The sequence below is a fragment of the Aristolochia californica genome, unplaced genomic scaffold (genome assembly GCF_029961685.1).
Source record: "Aristolochia californica isolate CCGP_79_NKW_82.1479 unplaced genomic scaffold, dmAriCali1.0.hap1 SCAF_4, whole genome shotgun sequence".
NCBI lineage: Eukaryota > Viridiplantae > Streptophyta > Magnoliopsida > Piperales > Aristolochiaceae > Aristolochia > Aristolochia californica.
The window spans coordinates 11617705-11632996 of NW_027182103.1; the positions used below are offsets into that span (position 1 = coordinate 11617705).

The 15292-nt window shown below is 32.7% G+C and overlaps 1 pseudogene; it reads right to left on the minus strand.

Annotated features, from left to right (window-relative positions):
- Window positions 1–491: 491 nt before the first annotated feature.
- Window positions 492–7715, minus strand: LOC137963105 (probable methyltransferase PMT26; annotated as a pseudogene).
- Window positions 7716–15292: the final 7577 nt, after the last annotated feature.

The following is a 15292-nucleotide window of genomic DNA, read 5'->3' on the forward strand; positions in this document are numbered from 1 at the left end:
GACCCGAGAGGGCTCCTCGTGTGCCGATTCTGCATTCCAATCATCTCCCGGCGTTGATTACCCATTTCCGACCATCTCCAGAGCCATTCCGACTCCGATCGAGACTCGAGAGAGCCGGTTAGAGGACTTCAGCTTTGTTCCGTTCTTCGCCGGTTGTCACCTCCGTCCGTGGGCTTCTATTCTTCTTCACCGGCGTCGTCTCTACCTCCGGCCACTCGCTCTTGCTACCTGAAGCCATCAATTTCGGAAAATTGCAGCACCCGTGAGAACGAGTCTGCAGCCCGAGCGAGAGGAAGGAGAAGGGTAGTAATTCATCATTTTGGAATTTAATTTTGCTATAGTTTGAACTTAGGTTTTGAATGTTTATTAAATGTGATTTGATAATTAATGTTTATCGAATATTTTTTTTCCGGATATTTGATTAAATTAGCTAGTTAGGGTAAGATTATAATTTAGGTTGGATTTTGGTATTTTAATCCGATTTCTATCTTTCACTCTATGCGCCCGAGAGGGGCTAGACGCAAGGATTGAGAAATCGGATCCGTGGTTACGTGGCGCTCGAGATAGGCACGAATCACAATAAAATCCAGAGTTGATAATTTTAGCATCATCACAATACGAAATTTATTCTCTGCATTCTATTGTAATCCGATCTCTGTCATTAACTCTAGGCGGCCGAGAGGGGCTAGATGCAAGGATTGAGAATCCGGATTCGTGGTTACGTGGCACTCGAGAGAGGCACGTATCACGGTAAAATCCAGAGTTGACGTTTCCTGTTGTGCAAGTAGTTAACCAGATGATTGCTTGATAATTTAGGATATAATTAGTGTTTATTTCAGATTAATTCATCATATTTGGTTAGGCTAGTTGACTAAAGAATACACAAAATTCAGTCCTCCATGTGGATATGACCCTCGCTTCCCGCTAGATTACATGAACGATTCGTACGCTTGCGAGGTATAAAAGCCGATGTAATTAAATTTCACATCAATTTGTAAAGTGAATTATTTTCTGATCATGTGTAACAGGCTATGTTTTTTTAAGAAATGACTTATCGATTGGGTGTCAACACTCATTTAAAAATCCCCCGCCTCCCCCTTTTCCCGATCATTGAAAAACCTAATATATAAAAACTAAAAGAGTTTTCAATCCCTAAAAGTTATAGAGACTTTTTGGAATTATCTTTCTCTATATTGTTGCATTTCCATTCCATTTTAGATCTACACTTTTTTCTTAAATCAAAACTTTGAGTTTTCACTTTCCCATTCACTCGTAAACCAGAAGATAAAGGAAAAATAGATCACAACAAAATGAAAATTTTAGAGTTTATGTATGAAAAAAAATTAAAAACAATAACAAATGTACATAAAGAAAATTTATTTACGCACCACAAACGAACTCAGTTTTGTTGTCCAAATTTTGGAAATTCCACTAGTTCAACCCAAATGGCTTGGAATTTTATATGAAAGAGATTTCTAATTGAGCCTAACATGTTTTAAAAATGGATATGCATGCTTGAAATATGTTAAGGATGCAAATGCCCTATGGATCCAAACCATTTAAAGCGAACAACAAATGATCTTTAAATTCTCTAGTAAACGTGTGGTGGGATATTTCCCCGAGTTAAACAAGCCATTATTTTACCCATTTACAAAAAGCTGACTTAACAATCATAGATGATTTTTGAAGTGATTTATCGGTCAATCATACATAACGGGCTATGTTTTTTTAAGAAATAACTTATGGATTCGCAGTCAACACTCAGTTAAAAACCCCCCGCTTACCCCTTTTCCCAATCATTGCAAAACTTAATATATAAAAAGTGAAAGAGTTTGCAATACCTAAAAGTTATAGATACTTTTTGGAATTAGCTCTCTCTATATTTTTGCATTTCATTCCATTTTAGATGTACACTTTTTTATTATAACAAAACTTTGAGTTTTCACTTTCCGATTCTCTCGTAAACAAGAAGATAAAGGCAAATAGATAAAAAAATAAGAAAATTGTTTTGTTTATGTAGAGAAAAATTTAAAAACAATAAAAAATTTAAGAAAAGAAAATTTATTCAAACACCACAAACGAAAAAAAAAGCTTTGTTGTCCAAGTTTTTGAAATTCCACTAGTTTTGAGATTTCTAATTGATCCTAACATGTTTCAAATATGGATATGCTTGCTTGAAACATGTTAAATATGCAAATGCCCTATGGATCCAAAACCTTCTAAAGAGAACAACAAATGCTTATTAAATTCTCAAGTGAATATGCGGAGGGATATTTACCCGAGTCAAACAAGCCATTATTTTTTCCATTTACAAAAAGTTGACCTAACAATCATAGATGATTTGTAAAGTGATTTATCGATCAATCATATGTAACAAGTGATTTTATTTTTAAGAAATGACTAATGGATTGGGAGTCAACACTCTAATAAAAATCTCCCGCCTCCCCCTTTTCCCTATCATTGCAAAACCTAATATATAAAAACTAAAAGAATTTGCAATCCCTAAAAGTTACAGACTTTTTGGAATTATCTCTCTTGATTTGTGCATTTCCGTCCCATTTTAAATGTATACTATTCTATTAAATCAAAACTTTGAGTTTTCACTTTTCGTTTCTCTTGTCCACAAGAAGATAAAGGTAAATAGATCACAACAAAATGAAAATTTTAGAGTTTATGTATGGAAAAAATTAGAAACAATAACAAATGTAAGTAAAGAAAATTTAGTCACAAACCACAAATGAACACAAAATGTTTTTTGTCCAAGTTTGGGAAATTCCACTAGTTTAACTCTAATGGCTTGGAATTTGATTAAAAAGAGATTTATACTTGATCCTAACATGTTTTAAATATGGATATGCATGCTTGAAACCTGGTAAAGATGCAAATGCCCTATGGAGCCAAACCTTTTAAAGCGAACAACAAATGCTCAATAAATTCTCAAGTGAAAGTGCGATGGGATATTTACCCAAGTCAAATATTCCATTATTTTGCTCATTTGGAAAAAGCTGACCTAACAATCATAGATGATTTTTAAAGTGATTTATCAATCAATCATGCGTAATGGGTTATGTTTTTTTAAGAAATGACGTATGGATTGAGAGTGAACACTCAGTTAAAAATCCCTCGCCTCCCCCTTTTCCTGATTATTGCAAAACCTAATATATAAAAACTAAAAGAGTTTGCAATCCCTAAAAGTTACAGAGACTTTTGTGAATTATCTCTCTCTACATTTGTGCATTTCAATTGCAGTTTAGATGTACACTTTTTTCTTAAATCAAAACTTTGAGTTTTCACTTTCAGATTCTCTCGTACGCAGGAAGATAAAGGAAAATAAATCACTATGAAATTAAAATTTTAGAGTTTAGGTATGGAAAAAATTAAAAAAAATAACAAATGTACGTAAAGAAAATTTATTCACTCACCACAAACAAAGACCAAAGTTTCGTTGTCAAAGTTTTGGAAATTTCACTAGTTCAACTCTAATGACTTGGAATTTTATAAGAAAGAGATTTCTAATTGATCCTAACATGTTTTAAATATTGATATGCATGCTTGAAACAAGTTAAAGATGCAAATGCCCTATGGATCCGAACCTTTTAAACCAAACAAAAAATGCTCATTAAATTCTCAAGTGAATGTGTAGTGGGATATTTACCCAAGTCAAACAAGCAATTATTTTGCACATTTACAAAAAACTAACCTAACAATCATAGATGATTTGTAAAATGATTTTTTAGTCAATCATGCGTAATGGGCTATTTTTTTAAGAAATGACTTTTGGATTGGGAGTCAACACTTCGTTAAAATTCCTCTGCTACCCCATTTTCTGGATCATTCCAAAACCTAATATATAAAAACTAAAAGAGTTTGCAATCCCTAATAGTTACAGAGACTTTTTGGAATTATCTCTTTCTACATTAGTGCATTTCCATTCCATTTTAGATGTACATATTTTTCTTAAATCAAAACTTTTGAGTTTTCACTTTCTGATTCTCTCGTAAACAAGAAGATAAAGGCAAATAGATCACAATGAAATGAAAATTTTAGAGTTTAGGTATGGAAAAAATTTTGTTGTCCAACTTTGGGAAATTCCACTAGTTCAACCCTAATGACTTGGAATTTGATATGAAAGAGATTTCTAAATTATCCTAACACATTTTGAATATGGATATGCATTCTTGAAACATGTTAAGATGGAAACGCCCAATGGATCCAAACCTTTTAAAGAGAACAACAAAATCTCATTAAATTCTCAAGTGAACGTGCGGTGGGATATTTACCTGAGTCAAACAAGCCATTATTTTTCACATTTACAAAATGTTGACCTAACAATCATGGATGATTTGCAAAGTGATTTATCGGTCAATCATTTGTAATAGGCTTTGTTTTTTTTAAGAAATGACTTATGGATTGGGAGTCAACACTCAGTTAAAAATCCCCGCCTCCCCTTTTTCCCGATCATTGAAAACCCTAATATAGAAAAACTAAAAGAGTTTTCCATCCCTAAAAGTTACAGAGACTTTTTGGAATTATCTCTTTGTACATTTTGCATTTTTATTCCTTTTTAGATGTACAATTTTTTCTTCAATCAAAATTTTGATTTTTAACTTTCCGATTCTCTCGTCAACAAGAACATAAAGGCAAATAGATCACAAAAAAATGAAAATTTTAGAGTTTATGTATGAAAAAAGTTAAAAACTATAACAAATATAAGTAACGAAAATTTATTCAAACACCACAAATGAACAGAAAAGTTTTTTGTTGTCCAAGTTTGGGAAATTCCACTAGTTCAACCCTAATGGCTTGGAATTTGATAAGAAAGATTTCTAATAGATCCTTACATGATATAAATATGGATATGCATACTTGAAACATGTTTAAATGCAAACGCCCTATGGATCCAAACTTTTTAAAGCGAACAACAAATTCATTAAATTTTCAAGTGAACGTGCGGTGGGATATTTGCTCGAGTCAAACAAGCCATTATTTTGCCCATTAACAAAAGTTACTCTAACAATCATAGTTGTTTTCTAAAGTGATTTATCAGTCAACCATATGTAACGGGCTATGTTTTTTTCCGGAACGACATATGGATTGGGAGTCAACACTCAGTTAAAAATCCCCCCGCCTCCCCCATTTCTCAATCATTGCAAAACCTAATATATAAAAGCTAAAAGAGTTAGCAATCCCTAAAAGTTACAGAGACTTTTTTGAATTATCTCTCTCTACATTTGTGCATTTCCATTCCATTTTAGATGTACACTTTTTTCTTAAATCCAAACTTTGAGTTTTCACTTTCCGATTCTCTCTTAAACAAGAATATAAAGGCAAATAGCTCACAACAAAATGAAAATTTTAGAGTTGATGTATGGAAAAAATTAAAAACATAAACAAATATAAGTAAAGAAAATTTAGTCATACACCACAAACGAACAAAAGTTTTATTGTGAAAGTTTGGGAAATTCCACTAGTTCAACCCTAATGGCTTGGAATTTGAAAAGAAAGATATTTCTAATTGATCCTAGCATGTTTTAAATATGGATATGCATGCTTGGAACATGTTAAAGATGCAAATTCCCTATGGATCCATACCTTTTAAAGTGAACAACAAATGCTTATTAAATTCTCAAGTGAACGTGGGATGGGATATTTACAAGAGTCAAACAAGCCATTATTTAGCATATTTACAAAAAGGCTGACCTAATAATCATAGATGATTTGTAAAGTGATTTATTGATCAATCATGCATAATGGGCTATGTTTTTTTAAGTAATCACTTATGGATTGAGAGTCAACACTTAGTTAAAACTCCTACGCTTCCCACTTTTCCCGATCATTGCAATACCAAATATATAAAAACTAAAAGAGTTTCCAATCCCTAAAAATACAGAGACTTATTCGAATTATCTCTCTCTACATTTTTGCATTTCCATTCTATTTTAGATGTACACATTTTTCTTAAATAAAAACTTTAAGTTTTCACTTTCCGATTCACTCGTAAACATGAAGTTAAAAGCAAATAGATCACAAAAAAATGAAAATTTAGAGTTAACGTAAGGAAAAAATTAAAAAATAATAATAAATGTCTGTGAAGAAAATTTATTCACACAACAAACGAACACAAAAATTTTGTTGTCCATGTTTGGGAAATTCTACTAGTTCAACCCAATGGCTTAGAATTTGATAAGAAAGAGGTTTCTAATTGATCCTAACATGTTTTAAATATGGATATGCATGCTTGAAACATGTTAAAGATGCAAATTCCCTATGGATCCAAACCTTTGAAAGCGAACAACAAATGCTCATTAAATTCTTAAGTGAACGTGCAGTGGGATATTTACCCGAGTCAAACAAACCATTATTTTTCCCATTTACAAAAAGCTGACCTAACAATCATAGATGAATTTTAAAGTGATTTATCAGTCAATAAAACATTATGAGTTATGTTTTTGTAAGAAATGACTCATGGATTGGGAGTCAACACTCTGATCATTGCAAAACCTAATATATAAAAACTAAAAGAGTTTGCAATCCCCAAAATTTACAAAGACTTTTTGGAATTATTGCTCTCTATATTTGTGCATTTCCATTCTATTTTATATGTACACTTTCTTCTTAAATCGAAACTTTGAGTTTTCACTTTTCGATTCTCTCATAAACAAGAAGTTAAAGGAAAATATATCACAACAAAAAGTAAATTTTAGAGTTTTTGTAAGGAAAAAATAAAAAAAAAACTAATGTCACGATGGCTCCCTTCCCATATGCGGCACTCCCACCGAAATGAAACTTATCCACTAACCATGCCCGAGCAGAAAATAAAGCCGGAATGCCTCTTTCAAGCGCAAATTGAAATTGAGCTTCATGTTTATCCTTGGGAGAAAAGGACATAGTAATAACATCTCTATCAAAGAGATAACCTCCAAAGCTGGCAACCTCACAACCAACGTCCAATACAACACGACTTTGTTTCCCCCATGCAATGTCAGGAAGTGTTTCTTGAATGAAATCTACATAATGTAGAGCACCATGCTTAAACTGGGTTCCACCACCAGGGAACTAAGGTACTCGCCATTAACTTTCACCTAATTCTGGTGTCCTTTTACCACTGCAAGTTTGGTGTGCAGAACATTGTGGTACCAAATCTTGATCCTGCTATCAGACCCAGAGATGGGCCGCTTGTATCCTTCTGGAAGATGGACAAGACAAGTAGGTCCTTCCTCAGGGCAGTGTCTCTCCCTATGCTCATAATGCTTGGTACTCTGCAGCTTAAGAATAGCTTCCTCATTGTCCAAACAAGGGATGTAATCAGTTCCGGCAATAACATTGTAGAGCTTCCAACTGTAACCAAAGGAGGCTTGTTCATCCTTGGATTTTGAATCTACTTGAATCTCTTTTTCATGCTTTGACTATGTAGCTTGAGTTGAAAAAGACCCATTCTGAGAATTAGTTTCATTTAGAATCTCAGACTGTGCTGCATCAGGAAACACCTCTTTTTGACCTTCATCCTTTGTCAAATTCTTTGGGTTGCCTCCACCAGAATTTTTTTCAGTTTCAATTTCTTGAGTCTGGGTAACATCAATTTGATCACTCACATAGGCACAGGTACTGTGCTCATCAACAGAATAACAAAGTCTCCCCAAAAAAGTTTTCTGAGATACGCTGAGGCTCACGACAACAGAAAAATAAAACAGCAACCAAAAATGTTTTTCTATCATGCCCGGCACCCCCAAAAAATTCCATCTCGGAATACAGACACACAAGCCCGAATACCGGCAAATGGGGACTGTTTCTCTGTTTCACGAAACAGCAAACCCCTCTTTTTCTCAGCCCCCAGGAAAAGAAAACTGCTTTGTTTCTCAACACCAAAATTTTCACAGAACAATTTTGATGCCATTGGAGATGAATTATGTAAAACATAGAGGGATTTGAGAAAAGAGAAGACAAAATTTGGAGAAATTCGTCGTAAGAGATTACCCCAAATTTTGTGGAAGTTCGTTTGCCGTTGTGCTGCCGAGATCGAGTTTGAGTGAACATTTTGCCGACAGATTCTCTGGCGATGAATCATAGCCCGTTGGGGCTTCGCCGCTTGGAGATTTTATGAGATAAAGGGCTCTCGGAAACACGTCCTAGTTGAAACCGGCACCAAAATATTTTCCATTCTCCTGTTCCCCTCCGATTTCGGATTATCCCTTTTGTCTGATTGTGAGAATGCGAAGAGCTTTTCCCATTCCCGATTTTCTGACGAAGGGTGTGCTGAATACCCTTCCGTTTTTGGAATTTCTGAATCCCCACAGTCGGATGTCGCCACCGCCAGAGATACAGAGAACTCTTTGAGTTCTTGCGTCTTCTGTTCGTCCAAGAGAGTGTCTCCCACGATGATTTTATCTATTGTAGCAATAAGGTGAGGATTTCATTCCAAGAGAGCGTCTGTTGCCTCTCACGTGGATTTTTCGTGCTCAAAGATTTGAGGTCGTATGACCTTTTTGGCGGCTACGCGAGCAGAAAATACTTCTATCAATTTATTAATGGCAGATTGCTGCTGCTCGTGCAGCTCTAACATATCTTGGTAGAACTTACATCTTGTTGTACGCAAATCCTGGGCAAAGGTAAGTCTTTCCTCTCAGGTAGAAGAATCCATCATTGTGTTCCCGCTCTGATACCAGTTGGTTCTGGTTCGACCATGGGGAATTGTAGAAAGACAAGGAGGAATTGTAGGGAGACATGGAGAGGAAGATGAAAATCAAACCAAAGAAAAACTTGAAAACTATAGAGCTCGTTGAGGAGAACTCTAAGCCTATTCAACCTAAAATTAACCTCAAATCAATGCTTGTCTTTCTCATTACTCTTACACTTTAAATAGGGTTCACCCTATTAGGTTTTAATATAAAATATTTCAAAAATACACTTGTAAATAAAATATTCCAAAAATACCCCTATAAATTAAATATTCCAAAAATTGCCCTAAAGCCTAAACTGAAATAAATAAAGTAAATTAAATAAAAATAATAAAATATTAATTTTATTGTGTTCATAACATTTTCCCTATCATTGCAAAACTTAATACAGTGAAACTTAAAGAATTTGTAATCCCTAAAAGTTAAAGAGAGTTTTTGGAATTATCTCTCTCTACATTTTTGTATTTCCATTCCATTTTAGATGTACACTTTTCTCTTAAGTCAAAACTTTGAGTTTTCACCTTCTGATTCTCTCATAAAAAACAAGATAAATGCAAATAGATCACAACAAAATGAAAATTTTTGAGTTTATGTATGGAAAAAATTTAAAACAATAACAAATGTTAGTAAAGAAAGTTTATTCACACACCACAAACGAACACAAAAGTTTTGTTGTCCAAGTTTGGGAAATTCCACTAGTTCAACCCTAATGGCTTGGAATTTGATAAGAAAGAGATTTCTAATTGACCCTAACATGTTTTAAATATGGATATGCATGCTTGAAACATGTTAAAGATGCAAATACCCTATGGATCCAAAGCTTTATAGCGCACAGCAAATGCTCATTAAATTCACAAGCGAACATGCGGTAGGGTATTTACCCGTGTCAAACAAGCCATTATTTTGCCCATTGACTAAAAGCTGAGCTACCAATCATAGATGATTTTTAAAGTGATTTATCGGTAAATTATGCATAACGGGCTTTGTTTTTGTAAGAAATGACTTATGGATTGGGAGTCAACCCTCAATTAAAAAATCCCCCACCTCCCAATTTTCCCGATCATTGCAAAACCGAATATAAAAAAATGAAGAGATTGAAATCCCTAAAAGTTACAGAGACTTTTTGGAATTATCTCTCTCTAAATTATTTCATTTCCATTCCATTTTAAATGTACACTTTTTTCTTAAATCAAAACTTTGAGTTTTCACTTTCCGATTCTTTCATAAACAAGAACATAAAGGCAAATTGATCACAACAAAATGAAAATTTCAGAATTTATGTAGTGAAAAAATTAAAAAATAATAACAAATGTAAGTAAAGAAAATTTATTCACACACCACAAACGAACACAAAAGTTTTGTTGTCCAAGTTTGAGAAATTCCACAAGTTCAACCCTAATGGCTTGGAATTTGATAAGAAATAGATTTCTAATAATTCCTCACATGTCTTCAATATGGATATGCATGCTTGAAACATGTTAAAGATGCAAATGCCCTACGGATTCAAACCTTTTAAAGCGAACAATAAATGCTCATTAAATTCTGAAGTGAACGTGCGGTGGGATAATTACCCATTTACAAGCCATTATTTTGCCCATTTAAAAAAAGCTGACTGAACAATGATAGATAACTTTTAAAGTGATTTATCGGTCAATCACGTGTAACAAGCTATGTTTTTGTAAGAAATGACTTATGAATTGGGAGTCAACACTCAGTTAAAAATCCCCAACCTCCCCCTTTTCCTGATCATTGCAAAACCTAATATATAAAAACTAAAAGAGTCTACAATCCCAAAAAGTTACAGAGACATTTTTGAATTATCTCTCTCCATATTTGTGTATTTACATTCCATTTTAGATGTACACTTATTTCTTAAATCAAAAATTTGAGTTTTCACTTTCCGATTCTCTCGTAAACAAGAAGATAAAGGCAAATATATCACAACAAAATGAAAATTTTAGAGTTTATGTATAAATGTAAGAAAAATTATTTACACACCACAAACGAACACAAAAGTTTTGTTGTCCAAGTTTGGGAAATTCCACTGGTTCAACCCTAATGGCTTGGAATTTGATAAGAAAGAGATTTCTAGTTGATCCTAACTTGTTTTAAATATGGATATGCAAGCTTGAAACATGTAAATGATTCAAGTGCCCTCTAGAGCCAAATCTTTTAAAGCGAACAACAAATGCTCATAAAATTCTCATGTGAACCTCTGGAGGGATATTTGCCTGTGTCGAACAAGCCATTATTCTGCCCATTTATAAAAAGCTAACTTAACAATCATAGATGATTTTTAAAGTGATTATCGGTCAATCATGCGTAACAGGTTATCTTTTTGTAAGAATGACTTATGGATTGGGATTCAACACTCAATTAAAAATCCCCCACCTCACCCTTTTCCCTATCATTGCAAAACCTAATATATAAACTAAAAATGTTCGCAATCTTTAAAAGTTAAAGAGACTTTTTGGAATTATCTCTCGCTACATTTATGCATTTCCATTCCATTTTAGATGTACACTTATTTCTTAAATCAAAACTTTGAGTTTTCACTTTCCGATTCTCTCATAAACAAGAAGGTAAAGGCAAATAGATCACAATAAAATGAACATTTTAGAGTTTATGTATGAAAAAAGTTAAAAACAATAACAAATGTTTGTAAAGAAAATTTATTCACACACCTCAAATGAACACAAATTTTTTGTTGGCCAAGTTTAAAAGAAAGGGAAATTCCACTAGTTCAAACCTAATGGCTTGGAATTTGATAAGAAAGAGAGTTCTAACTTATTCTAACATGTTTTAAAAATGGATATGCTTGCTGGAAACATGTTAAAGATGCAAATGCCCTATGGATCCAAACTTTTTAAAGCGAACAACAAATGCTCAATAAATTCTCAAGTGAACGTGGGTGAGATATTTATACGAATCAAACAAGCCATTATTTTGCCAATTTAAAAAAAGCTGACCAACCGATCATAGATGATTTATAAAGGGATTTATCGTTCAATCATGCATAACAGGTTTTTTTTTGTTTGTAAGAAATGACTTCTCGATTGGGTGTCAACGCTCAGTTAAAAAATTGCCCACCTCCCCATTTTCCCTATCATCTTAAAACCTAATATAAAAAACTTAAAGAGTTTTCAACTCATTTAAGTTACAGAGACTTTTTTGAATTATCTCTCTCTACATTTGTGCATTTCCATTCCATTTTAGATGTACACTTTTTTCTTAAATCAAAACTTTGAGTTTTCACTTTCCGATTCTCTCGTAAACAAGAAGATAAATGCAAATAGATCACAACAAAATGAAAATTTTAGAGTTTATGTATGAAAAAAATTTAAAACAATAACAAATATTTGTAAAAAAAGTTTATTCACACACCACAAACAAACACAAAAGTTTTCTTGTCAATGTTTGGAAAATTCCTTAAATTCAACCCTAATGGCTTTGAATTTGATAAGAAAGAGATTTCTAATTGATCCTAACATGTTTTAAACATGGATATGCATACTTGAAACATGTTAAATATGCAAATGCCCTATGGATTCAAACCTTTTAAAGCGAACAACAAATGCTCATTACATTCTCAAGAGAACGTTCGGTGGGATATTTACCCGAGTCGAACAAGCCATTATTTTGCCCATTTACAAAAAGTTGACCTAACAATTATAGATGATTTGTAAAGTTATTTATCGTTCAATCATGTGTAACGGGCTATGTTTTTTTAAAAAATGACTTATGGATTGGGGGTCAACACTTAGGTAAAAATCCCCTGCGTCCCCCTTTTCCCGATCATTGCAAAACCTTATATATAAAAACTAAAAGAGTTTCGAATCCCTAAAAGTTGCAAAGACATTTATGAATTATCTCTCTCTAAATTTTTACAGTTCCATTCCATTTTAGATGTACACTTATTACTTCAATCAAAACTTTGATTTTTCACTTTCCAATTATCTCGTAAAAAAGAAGAGAACGACAAATAGCACAACAAAATGAAAAAAATAGATTTTAACTAGGGAAAAAATTAAAAACAATAAAAAACGTAAGTAAATAAAATTTATTCACATACCAGAATGAACACAAAAGTTTTGTTGTCTAAGTTTGGGAGTTCCACGAGTTTAACCCTAATGGCTTGGAATTTGATGAAAAGACATTTCTAATTGAACCTAACATGTTTTAAGTATGGAAATGCATGTTTGAAACATATTAAAGATTTAAATGCCCTCTGGATCCAATTATTTTTAAAGCGAGCAACAAATGCTTATTAAATTTTCAGGTGAACATGCGGTGGGATATTTACCTGTGTCAAACAAGCCATTATTTTGCCCATTAACAAAAACCTGACCTAACAATCATAGATAATTTGTAAAGTGATTTATCGGTCAATCATGCATAACGGGCTATGTTTTTGTAAGAAATGACTGATGGATTGGGAGTCAACACTCAGTTAAAAATCCCCCGCCTCCCCTTTTTCCTGATTATTGCAAAACCAAATATATAAAAATTAAAAGAGTTTGCAATCCCTAAAAGTTACAGAGATTTTTTGGAATTATCTCTCTCTACATTTGTGCATTTCCATTCCATTTTAGATGTACACTTTTTCTTAAATCAAAACTTTGAGTTTTCACTTTCTGAAAACAAGAAGATGAAGGAAAATAGATGACAACAAAATGAAGATTTAAAAGTTTATGTATGGAAAAAATAAAAAACAATAACAAATTTTGGTAAAGAAAATTCATTCACTCACCACAAACGAACTCAAAAGTTGTGTTGTCCAAGTTTGGGAAATTCCATAAGTTTAACCTTAATGGCTTGGAATTTGATAAGAAAGAGATTTCTAATTGTTCCTAACATGTTTTAAATATGGATATGCATGGTTGAAACATTTTAAAGAAGCAAATGCCCTATGGATCCAAACCTTTTCAAGCGAACAACAAATGCTTATTAAATTATCAAATGAACGTGCGGTGGGATATTTACCTAAGTCAAACAAGTCATTATTTTGCCCATTTACCAAAAGCTGACCTAACAATAATAGATGATTTGTAAAGTGATTTATCGGTCAACCATGCATAACAGGCTAAGTTTTTGTAAGAAATGACTTATGCATTGGGAGTCAACACTCAGTTAAAAATCCGCCACCTTTCCATTTTCTCGATCATTGCAAAGCCTAATATAAAAAAAATTAAAGAGTTTGCAATCCCTAAAAGTTACAGAGACTTTTTGGAATTATCTCTCTCTATGTTTTTGCATTTCCATTCCTTTTTATATGTACACATTTTTCTTAAATTTAAACTTTGATTTTTCACTTTCTGATTCTCTCGTAAAAGAGAAGATAAAGGCAAATAGATCACAATAAAATGAAATTTTAAGAGTTTATGCATGGAAAAAATTTAAAACAATAACAAATGTAAGTAAATAAAATTTATTTTCACACCACAAACGAACACAAAATTTTTGTTGTCCAAGTTTGGGAAATTCCACAAGTTCAATCCTAATGGCTAGGTATTTGATAAGAAAGAGATTTCTAATGTATCCTAACATGTTTTAAATATGGATATGCATGCTTGAAACATGTTAATGATGAGAATTCCGTTTGTATCCAAACATTTTAAATTGAACAACAAATGCACATTAAATTCTCAATTGAACCTGCGATGGGTTATTTACTCGACTCAAACAAGCCATTATTTTGCCTATTTACAAAAAGCTGACCTAACAATCATAGATGATTTGTAAAGTGATTTATCCATCAGTCATGCGTAATGGGCTATTGTTTTCTAAGAAATGACTTATGGATTGGTAGTCAACACCCAATTAAAAATTCCCCACCTCCCCATTTTCCCAACCATTACAAAACCTAATACAAAAAAACATAAAGAGTTTGCAATCCCTAATAGTTACAGAGACTTTTAGGAATTATCTCTTACTACATTTTTGCATTTCCATTCCATTTTAGATGTACACTTTTTTCTTAAATCAAAACTTTGAGTTTTCATTTTTCGATTCTCTCGTAAACAAGAAGAAAAATGCGAATTGATCACAACAAAATGAAAATTTTAGAGTTTATGTATGGAAAAAATTAAAAACATTAACAAATTTAAGTAAATAAAATTTTTCACACACCACAAACGAACACAAAAGTTTTGTTTTCCAAGTTTGGGAAATACCACTAGTTCAACTCTAATAGCTTGGAATATTATAAGAAAGATATTTCTAATCGATCTTAACATGTTTTAAATATGGATATGCATGCTTGAAATGTTAAAGATGCAAATGCCCTATGGATCCAAACCATTTAAAGCGAACAATGAATGCTTGTTAAATTCCCAAGTGAACATGCGGAGGGATATTTGCCCGAGTCAATAAGCCATTATTTTTCCCATTTACAAAAAGCTGACCTAACAATTATAGATGATTTTTTAAGTGATTATCAGTCAATTATACGTAACGGGCTATGTTTTTGTAAGAAATTACTTATGGATTGGGAGTCAACACTCAGTTAAAAATCCCATGCTTACTCCTTTTCATGATCATTACAAGACCTAATATATAAAAACTAAAAGATTTTACAATCGCAAAAAGTTACAGAGACTTTTTGGAATTATTTCTCT